This window comes from Leucopleurus acutus (genome assembly GCF_964270905.1).
Source record: "Leucopleurus acutus genome assembly, chromosome: 18".
Classification (NCBI taxonomy): Eukaryota; Metazoa; Chordata; class Mammalia; order Artiodactyla; family Delphinidae; genus Leucopleurus; species Leucopleurus acutus.
The window spans coordinates 56,295,270-56,310,508 of NC_139160.1; positions in this window are offsets into that span (position 1 = coordinate 56,295,270).

Genomic DNA, 15,239 nt, shown 5'->3' on the forward strand with positions numbered 1-15,239 from the left:
TTTTTTTTGCTGTACGTGGGCCTCTCACTGTTGTGGCCTCTCCCATTGCGGAGCACAGGCTCCGGACGCGCAGGCTCAGCGGCCATGGCTCACGGGCCCAGCCGCTCCGCAGCATGTGGGATCTTCCCATACCGGGGCACGAACCCGTGTCCCCTGCATCTGCAGGCGGACTCTCAACCACTGCGCCACCAGGGAAGCCCAGTAGATTTTTATTATACATTTATTCCAATACTGTAAAAATTCTGAAATAGAAATCACATATACTGACACCAATACCAACAAGTCAATTATTCAATTTTTGCTGAAAATGCTTACTGAACATATTTTTTTCTAGAGTCTTATGCTATTTCAAATTTTGTAAAAACTTTCTTTTATATATTTATAATTCTCAAGAGGGGAAGAAAACAATAAATAAGTCAAAGCTTCTATTTCAAGAATTCTTGGTGTAGTTCAAAGGCTTTCTGAGCAGGTAGAATATGAATATAATGACACTGAAATTGATACCAGTAATGTAGTGGAATTGCCACTTATATAAAGGAATGTAAGAAGGTAAAACATGGAACAATTTCTTTGAAACTAAATTGACTACCAAAAATATTGCAGTTGCTGCAAATAATAAAATAAAACAAGCAATTACTAAAAAGATCTCAAAGTATCAATGGAAGAAGAGATTCTTTGAAGGTAGAGTCAGATAAAAATATCTGGGAAACCATAAACAAAACAAAAAGACAACCTATAGAATGGGAGAGAATATTTGCAAATGATGCAACTGACAAGGGATTAATCTCCAAAACATACAAACAGCTCATACAGCTCAATATCAAGAAAAAAAACAACCCAATCAAAAAATGGGCAGAAGACCTAAATAGACATTTCTCCAAAGAAGACATACAGATGGCCAAAAGACACATGAAAAGATGCTCAACATAGTTAATTATTAGAGAAATGCAAATCAAAACTGCAATGAGGTATCATCTCACACCAGTCTGAATGAATATCATTAAAAAGCCTACAAATAACAAATGCTGGAGAGGGTGTGGAGAAAAGGGAACCCTCCTACACTGTTGGTGGGAATATAAATTGGTACAGCCACTATGAAGAATGCTATGGAGGATCCTTAAAAAACTAAAAATAGAGCTACCATATGATCCTGCAATCCCACTCCTTGGAATATGTCCAGTGAAAACCATAATTCGAAAAGATGCATGCACCCCAGTGCTCATTACAGCACTATTTACTATAGCCAAGACATGGAAGCAACCTAAAAGTCCATTGACAGATGAATGGATAAAGATGATGTGGTACATATATACAATAGAACATTACTCAGCCATAAAAATATAACAAAATAATGCCATGTGCAGCAACATTGTCATACTGAGTGAATTAAGTGAGACAGAGAAAAATAAATATCATATGATATCACTTACATGTGGAATCTAAAAAAATGAAACAAATGAACATATTTACAAAGCAGAAATAGACTCACAGACATAGAAAACAAACTTATCGTTACCAAAGAGGAAAGGTGGTGGGGAAGGGATAAATTAGGAATTTGGGAGTCAGATATACACACTACTATATACAAAATAGATAAACAACAAAGACCCACTGTATATAGCACAGGGAACTATACTCAACCTTTTGTAATAATCCATATGGGAAAAAAATCTGAAAAAATATATACATATGTAAATATATATGCATATATATGTATATGTATAACTGAATCACTTTGCTGTACACCTGAAACTAACACAGCATTGTAAATCAACTATACTTCAATAAAAATCAATAAATTTAAATTAAATTAAAACAGTTAGAATATCTGTTTCTCATCTTACTTGAAGATAAAAATGACTGACTGCAAATGGTTTGTGTTTTATGATACATAATGATATTGGCTTATAAAAGTGTTGAAGCGTCTTCTTAAAATATAGCCCTACCGGGCTTTCCTGGTGGCGCAGTGGTTGAGAGTCCGCCTGCCGATGCAGGGGACACGGGTTCGTACCCCGGTCCGGGAAGATCCCACATGCCGCGGAGCGGCTGGGCCCGTGAGCCATGGCCGCTGAGCCTGCACGTCCGGAGCCTGTGCTCCGCAATGGGAGAGACCACAACAATAAGAGGCCCGCGTACCGCAAAACAAAAAAACAAACAAACAAAAAATAGCCCTACCACAAATTAATTGTTTTGAAAACAGGTACATCTCGATTACTCTGTGAAATTTTCAACTGTGAAAATTTCAATGTCCAATGCCTTTTGTTCAGGCACTTTAAAAAAATCTTTGCTCCTCATACAATCTCCCGGACTTCCTGACCAAGGATGTGCAGAATGATGGTTTGGCTCTCAACGTCCATTCCACCTTGAAGATGAAGGAAAGCTGGAAATCTATACTTCCCATCCTTCATTGTTACCAGGGCTCTGGGAGTGAACTTGGTTGCATCTTTCATGAGATTCAGAAGGCTCTATCTTAGATGGATCTGCAGATTCTGGCAAAACAGAATGCTAGCAGTGGCTGAACTACGTGGTCTCTTTCTCTGACCACTGAAATAAATATTGATGGTACTCTTTGTGTGTGTACTTACTGTCAATATGTATGTTCTATTTTTAGAATAATCCCTGGCTTTTTCAACTAAGTGCAATTCATCCTCTTTTGAGATTTTTCTTCCATTTGTATATACAACAAGGGAGAATAGTCAGAATTAATGTTAATGTTAGCCTGTCTTCACAATTTTTGTACACGTGTTTAAATTTTATTATTCAGGGTCAAAATATATTAGCATTTTTGTCTTTAATTTTTTCACTTTTGTTTCCTTTCTCTATTACTCTCTTTTTCCAATATAATATTTTGAATATTATAGCTGAATATTTGAAGATAGTACTTTGATGATGCCATCTAACACCATTGTTTTGAAGTGTGACACATTAATTTGAATTTTTTTTCATTTTAGTCACTTTAATTATATGCTGTGAAGACTAAAGTGGAGTGAGGTTTCGTATGGTGTGATACATGGACCTCTCCAGGTGAATCCTGATTATTGTTTAGTTTAGAATTGCAGTGGTTTTAGGATGTTGTGTTTACATATTTTCTCTAGCTATCATTTTAAAAGAATTGAGGAATGGAAAAATGTAAATAAAAATAATAGCTAGGAATTTGGACTAGTACATGGTATAAAAAATAAGGATGACTAAAATGATTATAATAAAATATTATATAACTTCTGATATTCTTATTAGTTTAACTGGGCCCTTTTGTGATTTTCTATAAGATTATAACAATCTATCAATTTTCATTTTTATTGTATAAAATATATTCATATGTGTTTAAACTTATCTAGCAAAACTAGGACATTAAAGGATAAGTTATGCTATAAACTTGTGCATATTTTTCATGTAAATGCTTTTTTTATTGATACATTCTTTAGAAAATTACCAACAAATAAGCATTTTTTCTTTCCTACTGGCAAAATGCTCATATTAAAACACAATCTATTTTATCTCATACATACATTACATCTGAAATCTGACAAGAGAAGGTGAAAAGTCACTTAAAGTTGTGTATGACACATTAATTAGAGTATTAATCTGCAAAGAAAGCTTTCCAACTTAGAAATTTGAAGAAACTTCTGAGCAAGACTTGATTATTGTAGATATTATTTCAGACCATTATATCTAAGAGACTCTGGGTTATCAGAACTACTTATATTAGTGAATAGCTTAGTGGTAAAATAAGTAAAAATGCAGTATTTAAAGCTATTTTTTCCTTTCAAAAATAACCTTAATTATGTAATAAATGTCTACAGAAGAATAAAGTTACGTTTCAAATTGTAATTAAAAATGAATCTGATAATAACTCTTATTACATTATTGTATATCCTGTCTTTTTTAATCTATTCAGTTATATATCTGCATATATAGAGAAATATGTGGAAAGGTTTATGGTTTTTAAACAATTTATACAAATGCTATCACACTGTTTGCATTATTTTGTATTTTATCATTATTATATAATTAATTCCTGCACATACAAACACACACACACACACACACACACACACACACATGAACCTAAACAGTTTAAGTGGAAATTTCAGAATAAGAGTTAGTCTAAAATTCACTAACATGTTAAGTTTGAATCTTTCCCAAGTGCATATTTATATCACACATATTTAGAAAAAAGTTAATATTTTGGCTCAGAGCAATAAGGAATCACATAGTTAATAATTTAACATGAAGTCAATTAAATAGATATTTTGTTGTTAATATGTTATTTTTCATTTCACGTTGTCAGATAACCTTTTATTAATGGGCTATTTGAATGAACATTGTTTGCCCACAGGAAAATTAAACATAAAGTAGCATTCTTTATTCTTATTTTCCTTCACTATGTAACACTATCCACAGTAATTCTGTTGCTGCCTATTCTATATACACACATACCTCCCTTCCTCTTAGGACTTAAGCCATAATTTATAGTATTTAATTTTATTTTATTTTACTATTATGGCACCCAGCAGGGATACTTTGGAATATTTTTATAGATTAATAAAAGCATTCTTCATCAAGCTACCATCTGCTCGCTTGTCAGTTTCATCTTACCTATGCACAATGAAGTACTACAGGGCTTATAAAACCTTCTCAACAGCAGTCAGTTTTGGCATGCAATAATCGTGACGTTTTTTCTTCCTTTTTCTCATCGTTGTCTACAGAAGTGATAGTATTACTCCTAGGGACTTGAAAGAAACACACTCAAGGAGGAGTGTTGACAGACCACAATCACAATACTTTCCCCTTCCTTTATGTGATCTGGAACTGTTCAAATTTCTCATAAGTTTTTTATATAGATCTTTAGCATAGGTAATTCTGTATGGTATCTTAAGTTCCATAAGCAAATTTGGTTGTTCCTCTACTAAACTGAAAATTTACATTATAAAATATTTTTGGTTTAACATGCTAAACGTTTCTGTTAACAAATATTTTATTTGACTGCCAGACATTTAGTTTTAAACGTGTGAATACTGATGAATAAGTTTAACATAGTTTATCAGGGTTTTTTTTGTATAAATAGAACTTATAAAATAGTCATTAGCAAATTACAAAAATGAACAAAATTATTGAAAACAGAATTGCATATTGGAGGATTTTTGTTTTTGATTTAATGTTATCTTTTTTTTGCTTCATATTTTTTCTTTTCATGTCTTGTTCTGAGAAATATCTAGCTTTTCTTCTTTTTTCTTTTAGCATAACTACATTTACTAAGTAAAATATTTTTTTGAGAAAAGTGAGTTACTTCTGTACATCAAGGCAGAAGTACAAACATTATCCAATTTAGATACAAAAAAAAGAAAGCACACTTTGTAAAGAATACAGGTAAAGTGATGCTGGTTTCATAAACAAAATTATATTTACACACTAATATTTTAGCCTATTCATGAAATTCCTAATCATGTTGTTTAGGATATTTCTTATAGTAACTTTAGCTTTAAATTTCAAAACACAGATATATGAGGAGTAGTTTCTCCTCATTATTCAAAAATTACATAAAAGTCATATTAAAACTTTAAATTTTATTATATATCTGTTTTCTAATATATCTTTTATATATATATAAAAGATATATATATCTGCTGTTGAGAAGGTTTTATAAGCCCTGTAGTACTTCATTGTGCATAGGTAAGATGAAACTGATATATCAAATAAGATATATTTGATATATCTTAATATATCAATTACAGTCACCCATTCTTGTATTGTTCCTGGCTCTGAGACGGCCATACCAGCCTTTGGACCAAAGAAAGCTATGTCTGCTACTAATGTCCTCCTAGGCCAGAATAGATGGATTCTCATCTATTCTGAATCTCTTTATTTTTACTGGAGATTTTGATGTCTTGATAATATGCCTTGCCAACCTGCCCCTGCTATTGCTATCTAGCTAATTCTTTTTTTACTTTTAATTATCAATATTTGCTTTTGCCCTATGTGTACAATACACAAGTCAAACTGATCTGATGAATACAAAATTAAAATGAAAATCTACTGCGCACCACATCCCATTCCATTTCCCAGAAATAATTGCTGCTGTTCTTGTTTCTATAGTGATTACAGCCACTCTCTCCATAGGTAATACCTTTCTCTAATTCTTGCTGACAATTAAAAAATTGAGCATAAAGTGTATGAAGTACTCTGCAGACAACTCTCATCTATTCCACGTGGCCATTTTCAATGACACCCCTAACCTCTTGCAAAAGAATCCCTCAAAAGACACCAAACTGCAAAAAAAACTAGAACTCTCTCATCTCCTTTTCTCACTCTCTTTCTCTCTCCATCTTGCAACATGCTGGTGATTGGCCTGATATATAGTTTTGAGGAACAGTGTTTGGGAAACAAGGAAAGAGATCAATGCTAATAGCTCAGCAATTGGTGTCAAAATACACAAGACAAAAGGAACCAAGTAGACAAAATACTAGAGGAAAAATTAAGATAAATGGCCAGACAAATGATCAGAATTCAAGATTTCTTTTAAAATTATAGACTGATATTTTTTTCTTTAAGTATGTGTCCATAAATTAAAAATGTTTAAATGGAGTACTGTCTAGTCCCCCTTCTTGAGTTTGTTGATGTAAAATTGCCATGAAAGAAAAAGGGAAGGGGGAGGCAGTGAGAGGCAGGAGGAAAGAGATAGCTTAGCAGCATAGCTAGGTGGCAAACCAGAGATCAGCTTAGTTTCCCACTGAACTGAGTTTGATATGGTCATGTATTCCTTAATTTTTCCTCTCAACAGAGTAGACTGTGGAAGGTAATCAAGGCAAATAGATACACAAGACAAACTGATACTAGCAGCAGCTTTCCATGCTCCATAAGCTACTAAATATCTTATCTGCTGGTGACTCCTGTTTTCTGTTCTCCTTTCTATAGCAGGCTTACTCCATTGTTTTGTTTTGTTGTTTGCCCTTCTGGCTCTCCCATAGGTAAGATTTGGAGAGCAAAAGGAGAAACAGTATGTAGGCAGTCTATTATCTTGATGAGAGAGCCTGATTTCTGATTATTTCCTTGTGTTTTAATCATCCACCCTGTGTTGTTCTATAATATTCTTTTCTTGTGTCTTTAAATTGTTTTCCTACTGGTTGCTGAAACATCAGAATTACTCTTTGGTTGGTTTAACGTGATTATAATTATTATGTTCTTGACTTTTTTTTGCTGTTGATTGCTTTGCTGAGTCCTGTACCTTCACTTCTGTCTTAACTCCAACTTCTCAGTTCTTCCATGGTCCAAATTGTTGAATTTCTTAGATTTCTGTCAAGTACGCCTCTCATTTATTCTGATGACCTATCTTCCTGTCAAAACTATGATAAATCTCATAATCCAAGGCTGAAAAGCAGCACAACAAATAAACATAATAATTTGTGAGGTGAAAACAATTTAATTACTGCTCCAAATTGGTGAAAAATGATTTTAAATAATTTACATTTTAAAAATTCTCATATTATGGAGACATTTTGAATTAATATATAGCTTTAGTAATTTTCCAATAACCAGGGTGTTTATGAACTGCCTGGTCACATGAAGAACTGTGAAGCAGAGTCATTCAATAATTGAAGAAACTTACTACAAAGCATGACATACATGGATCACTTTCTTACAATGAGACTTGGAATACAGCCTGTAGTTAAAGGCACACTGAAACTTATTTTTAAAATCATAACTTGCAATTACATTAATATATGGCTTCTTAAACCAATAAGCAGTGACCTGATCAGGATAAATAGGTCATTTTTTAGGAACTAATATTGTTCATTGAACACATTCTAAACTTCATGGATTAAATGAAATAACACCAACATTTCACCCCTTAATATATTTGTAATTAAAGTTATATGTTCAAACATACCACATAATTTAATAAATATTTTATTTTGAACCCACCCATGGGCCAAGCACTTCTCTAGGTACTAGCTGTGATAGAATGAAGGATAAAATATTGCCTTGTCCTCCAGGAAAGGGACTTACAGTCTTGCAGGAGATAAACACACATAAGTGACTACAATATAACGGGTCATGATAAATAGTGCAATAGACTCCAGTATAAGAAATAATGGTTTTTTTCCCTAAAACACAGAGCAAGCAAGGAAGGAAAATTTATTTCAGTCTCTCATGAGACCCAAATTGCAGCCAGGAACAAAAGAAACTGCAGAGTTGGATTCTAGAAATGCAACTCAGGGAATATCTAAAGAGCATGTAATAGTTAACATTTTGCTGAATGTAAGTAACAAAGTTAGTTGGGCTAGTCTCAGTTTAAAGAGGAATTTGTTGTAACATACTGAGGCATCTCACAGAGCTCAACAACAGGAATTCCACTAGATCTCAGAAAGTTGTAGTCAGGGATTCATCTGTCAACAGATTTCTCGTTCCCTCCATGGTCTCTGTTTGCCTTTGTGAGAATGCTCATTAACTTCCTTCTCTTTTCAAAACATAGGTTTTTCTTTTATGTTTCACCTGATCTAACCTGTATATTGACAGTTTCTTGTTTTTATATGTAAGGGTTTCAGCTACCATGAGAGATACTGGACTTATTTTCTAGTTCTATTTTCCAACATTTCTAGGAAGAGATTGATTTACACAGTTTGGCTATCGTGGGTCCTGTGAACTGGAGTGGGGTTGTAGGTATTGTTCCCATACAGAAGAAGCTGCAATCGAGTAGGCAAAAAGAAGAGGGTCACTTTCTAGAGCTGGAATGTTTAGAAAGTAGGCATTCCTGTAAGTGTCCACTAGAAGATGGATAAGTCTGGTTAATACTTCTGGAAATGGTTTAGCTACGAGGTTCCTAATCAGGTGATTACCCAGGAGTCAGTTATTATGATATAGATTCATAATCTATGAATATTAATAACCAAGAATATTCACTAGGTTGTGGGACAAAGGCTAATTTCCAGTGATAAGACCTGGCAAAAATAAATGAATACAGCAGGACCAAAACCACTGTATAATTTTCAGAGCTGCATTCAACTATTGGAGGAGGAAATAGGGAAACTGGCAAAGGATGACTCCTGTGTTTTTGGCTTGAACAACTGAAGAGAGAGTGGTACTAATTTCAGAACAAGGAACACTGGCAGGTTAATAAACTTAGGTGGAGAAAATAACTTGTTCCATCGAAGTCATGTTCAATTGTAAATGACAAATAGAGATAAAATAGGCAGTTAAGAAGAGTTTTAAAGTCTGGAGGGCAAGTGGACTGTTTGGACTTGGAGGAGAGCTGGAATAATCCTCCCATTTACCAGGAGGGACGACAAAGACCATAATTGCAGACTGAGGCTGGGTTTGAGATTTAGAGATAACAATTTAAGAGAGTTCCTTCCCAAATACTTTTATTTTCTCAATCTGAGATGAAGACTTGGGAAGAGGTATAGCAGCTGGATACAGAGGAAAGAGCTAAAGGAATATAATCTTGTTGGTATAATTATCCTGGTGCTATTAAGAAATTGTTCTTCTCAGCAATGTGAGGAAGAGAAGCTTAGAAAATGTTTACATTCCAGTAATACTATAAATAAAGCAAACATCAGAGTAGCCTAAACTCTTTTTCAAGCTTAATGCAAGCTCTATTTCCTGGACTGTGCTAATGCCAATTTGGTTAGGATGGAAACTATGTTTCCCAGACTTTCTTCCGCTCTATGATTCAAAGTTAGAAATGATCATAAAGAGACTTTGCATGAGATTTGGAAGGCAAAACTGAAGCAGTGTCCATTTTTCTACAAAGGTCATTGTGTTCAGATATCGTGAAAGGCACAGAGGTGGGCCCCAGCCATTCTCTGTTCTGCATTCAGGTTGTCTTCCCAGCTTCTGGTCCTGTTGACTAATAATGGCCTTGTCACCCCACCCCTCGGCTGTGAAGCTACAGAGGTATTAGCTGCACAGAGTCCCTCTTCATGAGCTTCCACCTTCTTAGGAAGATGGACGTATTTTTTTTTCCATTATCTCTTCAAAGGTCCATATTGTCACCTGTCAGTCCTTCAGGTAGAGTCTTTAGTGGCTCTGACTCAAACTTTCCGATTGCCCCTTCCACTTTTGTATAAGCACTTCCACTTCCCGGCACTTCCTCTTTCGTATAAGGTTTAATTATTTTACTAAACCCCTTACTACTGAAGTACTCATCATGATTCTGGTTTTCTCACTAAACCAAAGATATTATTTCTGATTACAGTGTTTCTCTTTAATATTCAAGGTTAAATTTCTGTGTTATACACTAGTGAAGACCTTAAATATTGACATGGGCCTCAAATTGTACGCAAAGAAGCTACCTTTAGGAGTTGGGATCGACGTTTCACCCAGGAGAACAAAATGCTTGGTTTGCATGCAGCAGCTCTTTGGTTGAGGCTGATATTTGATTTTCAGGAAAAGATACATTGAAACAATTTTCTTCTAAGACTTACTTCAAATCAGGCATGTGCAGAATTTATGGATTTATGGTCATCAGTATGGAGAATACATTTATTTACCTGGATTTCAGATTGCAATATCATTTTAAATGTTCTAAGAGGGGGCAAACACTAGTTTATGGGTTTAATGTCCTTTAAAATGATAAGTCAGATACAAGTTGGTAAGCCTTGGATGGCTGCTTCATATTTTCTTCCTAAACTCATTTAAAACTGTTTCAGGCTTCAAAAATGAACTGACTCAGTGATGGCCACAGTTAACCATTTTAATTATTGTGTCTTGTCTTTGGGATTCTGGTGATATTCTTGGCCCTAGCATTACCACTTGACTTATTTCTGTATTTTCCATTGTAGAGATTTTAAACAATGGTTGTAAGGTATCTGGGAACTCCACTGAGATCAAAGAGTGAGACAGTTGATATTATCAATGAACAGATAAAGATAATTTAAGCCAGTGCCTTTTACTTTTTTCTTTTAGAATCAGTTAGCACGTCCATTTTTAAAAAGAAGTTTGCATCCAGCCGGCCAAAAATAAACAAGGAAAATGGTAAAAATAAATACATAAATAAAGGAAGGAGGGAAGATATGCTGAATAAAATGGATTCTTAGAGGCAAATCTAGTATTACATGAAAGTAAAATAGGATCAAATATCTACCTAAGTAGGGTAGTTCTAGGGAATAAGTTTTCTTTAATTGTTATTGGGGCGGGAAAGGATCTTGGCCCTAAAAAGTGAACTAGAGAATTTTCAGAAAGTTAATGAGAATGTCCTGCCTAGGTGAAGCTAAGGTATACAGAATAGTTGCTCCTTAAAATCTGTAAACATGAATTGGGTAATCATAACTTGATAAATAAGGGAGTAATTTCAGATGGTTAGTTAAATTTGGACATATTTGAAAGGTATGTATGAAAAACGTTTTCAAATCATTTAAGTAACATCAGGTTTTAAATTGACAGAGTTACTTCGAAGTCGAAAACAATAATGGTTTTCACTATATGGTAAATGCCTGTGAAATAGGAGGAAGTTACTGAAAGACCCTGAAAGACTGATAGGTCAATTAAAAAGAACCATCATGGCCACAATAAATGGAATCAAGTTACGGAAGAATTTGAAGGGCAGCAGTGGGGCCTGGAACCCATGCCATCCTGTTTCAGATTTAGGCAATTCGGATGGCATTGCCAGTTTCAGCTTGTCCCAGGCATCAGAATGAGACTTGGAAATTTTTGAGGAAAGCATTCCAAAGTTTGGGTCCACTGAGGCATGAAACCTGTGCAGGAGCCCATTTGCCAGGGTCTGAGGGAAGTTCTGCTCGTGATAACTTCCATTGACATCCATTTACTTGTGCAAATTCCTTTAATAAAATCTCTTACAAGTTTTTTGTAACACTTTTCTTAGTTGCAATTTTGTATTTGTGCTATCATTCCCTGCCACCCCCCACCCCCCAATCCCCTTTGGCCATGCTGCTGAGCAGCTTGTGGGAACCCGGTTAATCCTAGTTCCAGGGATCAAACCTGGGCCCCTGGCAGTGAAAGCGTGGCATCCTAACCACTGGACCGGCAGGGAACTCCCTGTTGCTGTCATTATTAAATTAAGAACTTTCTGTGCTAATACACTGTAAGTTTCATGATGGCACAGGTGATAACATGTTTTGTCTTATTTCTTTATCATCTAGTTCAGACTAAGTCATCTTACAATAACAAATCCAAATATCGTTAGCTTACAAAAACCGAAAATGTATTTCTCATTTATGTTAATGTCTTTTACAGGTCAACCTTGGCTGTGTTCCAACTCTTCTTCATTTCTGAATCCAAGCTAAAGACACAGCCTCTGCCTGTAATTATTCAGACTCACACACATGAGAAAAGAGATAGCAGAATCTTGTGGTGGCTCTTAAAGCTCTTGCCCAGAAGTGGCACATGCCATCCACAGTTACATTTCATTGGTAAAAGCAAATCGCATGACCAGCATGAGTTCAAGGGAAGTGTCAATATAATCCTCCGACAAGAACAGGGTTGGTTCAAAGGAGAAGCAAATTTTCTTTGATAATATCTAACAGAATCTGTCCTCTTGTTCAAACATTTAGTTTCCTCCTGTAAGCACACAAAGAAGTTCTCTTCCTTCCCCTAGGTAGACCCCTCAAAAGTCCCATTCAGTCATGGCATAGATTCAAAGTTCAGGATCTTGTGATGGTCCCCATATTTGACTTGAATGTGGTTCTTCTTGATCCAGATTTATTTATTTATATTGTTTACCTATATTTACATCTCAGCATGTTTGGTTTGTAGTAGTTGCACAATAAATGTCAACTAAGTGAAATAATAATAAATAATTCACAAAACAAGGCAAAGAAGAGTATAAAGTGTTATATAATATAAGCATTATAGAAACTCAAATGATGAGATCAATTAAGATTGTTATTTCAGGGAAGCCTGGAAAAGTAGGGCATGAGATGGTAAGAAGTTGGCATTTCCAGAAAATGGAGAAGATGAGGAAAGCCATCAAAGAACATTATCTGTATGAGGCAAGCTTGATGAGGAATCTGAAGGAAAATGATGTCTTTTTTATGAAAACAACTACGGTTTCTAACAGCTGATATAAGTTTTTAAATTATATATATGAAAATCTATTTTTAAATATTTCTAATAAATAGACTGAAATATTCTTTATCTAATGCATATCATTTTTTTATATAACTGAAACTAAGGTTGCTCATGTTTCCCTCAGAATCTTTGTTCTCTTATCAAACACACAGAAGAATATTCTCATTAAAAATGACACTGGCAACAGCAAACTCACAAACAAAATATTCTGGCTTTACCCTCCCCATGGTGATTTATGATCATGTACTTAAAGTGTCTACCCAAAGCATTAAAATGATTGAGCATCCCGAGATCACAAAATAATGCTACTGAGAAGTTAAATGAATGATAGAAGAATTCTAAGAGGGCAATAACGGAATTGCATTTTATGACTGCACTGACCTTCTCTAAATTTCTGCTCAATTCTTCCTTATCATTTCTGATATGTTAGTCTACATACCTAAATTAAACACCTGTCTGTAAACTAAATTCATTTACACAGGAGGGAAAAAAAAATGTTGAATTCACCATATGCGAGTTTGTTCATAAGCTTTTAAACTTTAAATCTTGATGCCTCTCCTGTGAACAGTAATTAATCAGACATGATGAAGCAACTTTAATAAGTACTTAACTGACATGTCTTTGGTGTATTTCCTCTATCTCATTCAACATTCAACAAATACATATTAAGAACTGGCTATGAGTAATTCCTTGTGCTGGGTGCTGAGTTTTTTATTGAGGAATATGATAATGGAATAAAATTCATAATGCAGCGCTTTGCCTCTGCGATGTAGTAGATATGAGACCTTAGGCAAGTTGTTTAACCCTTTCTGTGCCTCACTTTCCTTATTTGAAATACTAGGATGTTAACAAATCTCTCTCTCAGAGTTGTTATTAGGAAAAATGAATAAATGGATGTTTGCCTGGAATAGCATCCAAATGTTAGTTACCTTTTATTAATATTATTAGAAAATTACAATAACAGTGTGATTAACAGATCTAATATTGATAGATATCAATCTCTACAGAATGTAAAGGAGGGCTTAACTCTCTTTTAGAATAAGGTTTCCTGGGAAAAGTAATTCTTGAGCTGACTATTGACGTCAGATTAAGAATTAACCTGATTGGGGCTTCCCTGGTAGCGCAGTGGTTGAGTGCGCCTACCGATGCAGGGGACACGGGTTCGTGCCCTGGTCCGGGAAGATCCCACATGCTGCGGAGTGGCTAGGCCCGTGAGCCATGGCCGCTGAGCCTGCGCATCCGGAGCCTGTGCTCCGCAACGGTAGAGGCCACAACAGTGAGAGGCCCGCGTACCGCAGCAAAAAAAAAAAAAAAAAGAACAGTGTATGCTACAAAATAAATGTACAAGAGCATAACGCATTTTGAAAATTGCAAGTCATTGTGCATAGCTGGAACCAAAGTTTCAAGAGGAAAGCTTATGTAAATGGTGCTAGAAAATATTTCTCAGGGCCAGATCAGAAAATAACTATTTCAGATTAAGCTTTTTACCACAGTTTTTGTTATTTTACCTATAAATATACAATAGCATATCACTTTTGGAAAAAAGTTGTGTATGGTATGTGGAAAGTGGGTATCAAGGTTAAAAGTATTAAGATAATAATTTAGGATGTTATTATAAGACTCAACTATTTCAGTTGTTCTATCATATGTGTCCCCAATAAAAATATAATTGGCTGCTTAGGCAATTACTTACGGTATGGCATAAACTGACACTCTAAAAACTATTTTCAGTCAGTTAAAAGCTTTCTGTGTGTTGCATTGTAATTTTCACTGACAATGAAAAATCATATATTTTATAATAATTACTTACTCCATTAGAATTTCAAATCGAAACATTTAGCATACTTAAATCTGTCGTTACAGCTATCATCTATGAAGAGATCACATTAGGGTTAAGGTATTAAAAACAAAATCCCTAAAATACCTAACATCTTTTAATATTCAGAATATGTTATAAACTCTCAGAATGATAATAATGTTATTTCATATCTTACCTTATATATTATATTGTTTAGCTGATACAATTGTTGTCTGGACCAAATTACAGAAGCAAACACATTTTTTTAAATATATTACTCAAACGTCACCTCCACCTCACTAGCAGGTGGTCAGCTCTCCCTCAGATACTGTTTCATTGCAACCTCATTACTAACCTGGTCAGTTAACTGAAACTCAACTGCTACTCATTTGACTGAAGGTGACGGCAGAGATGC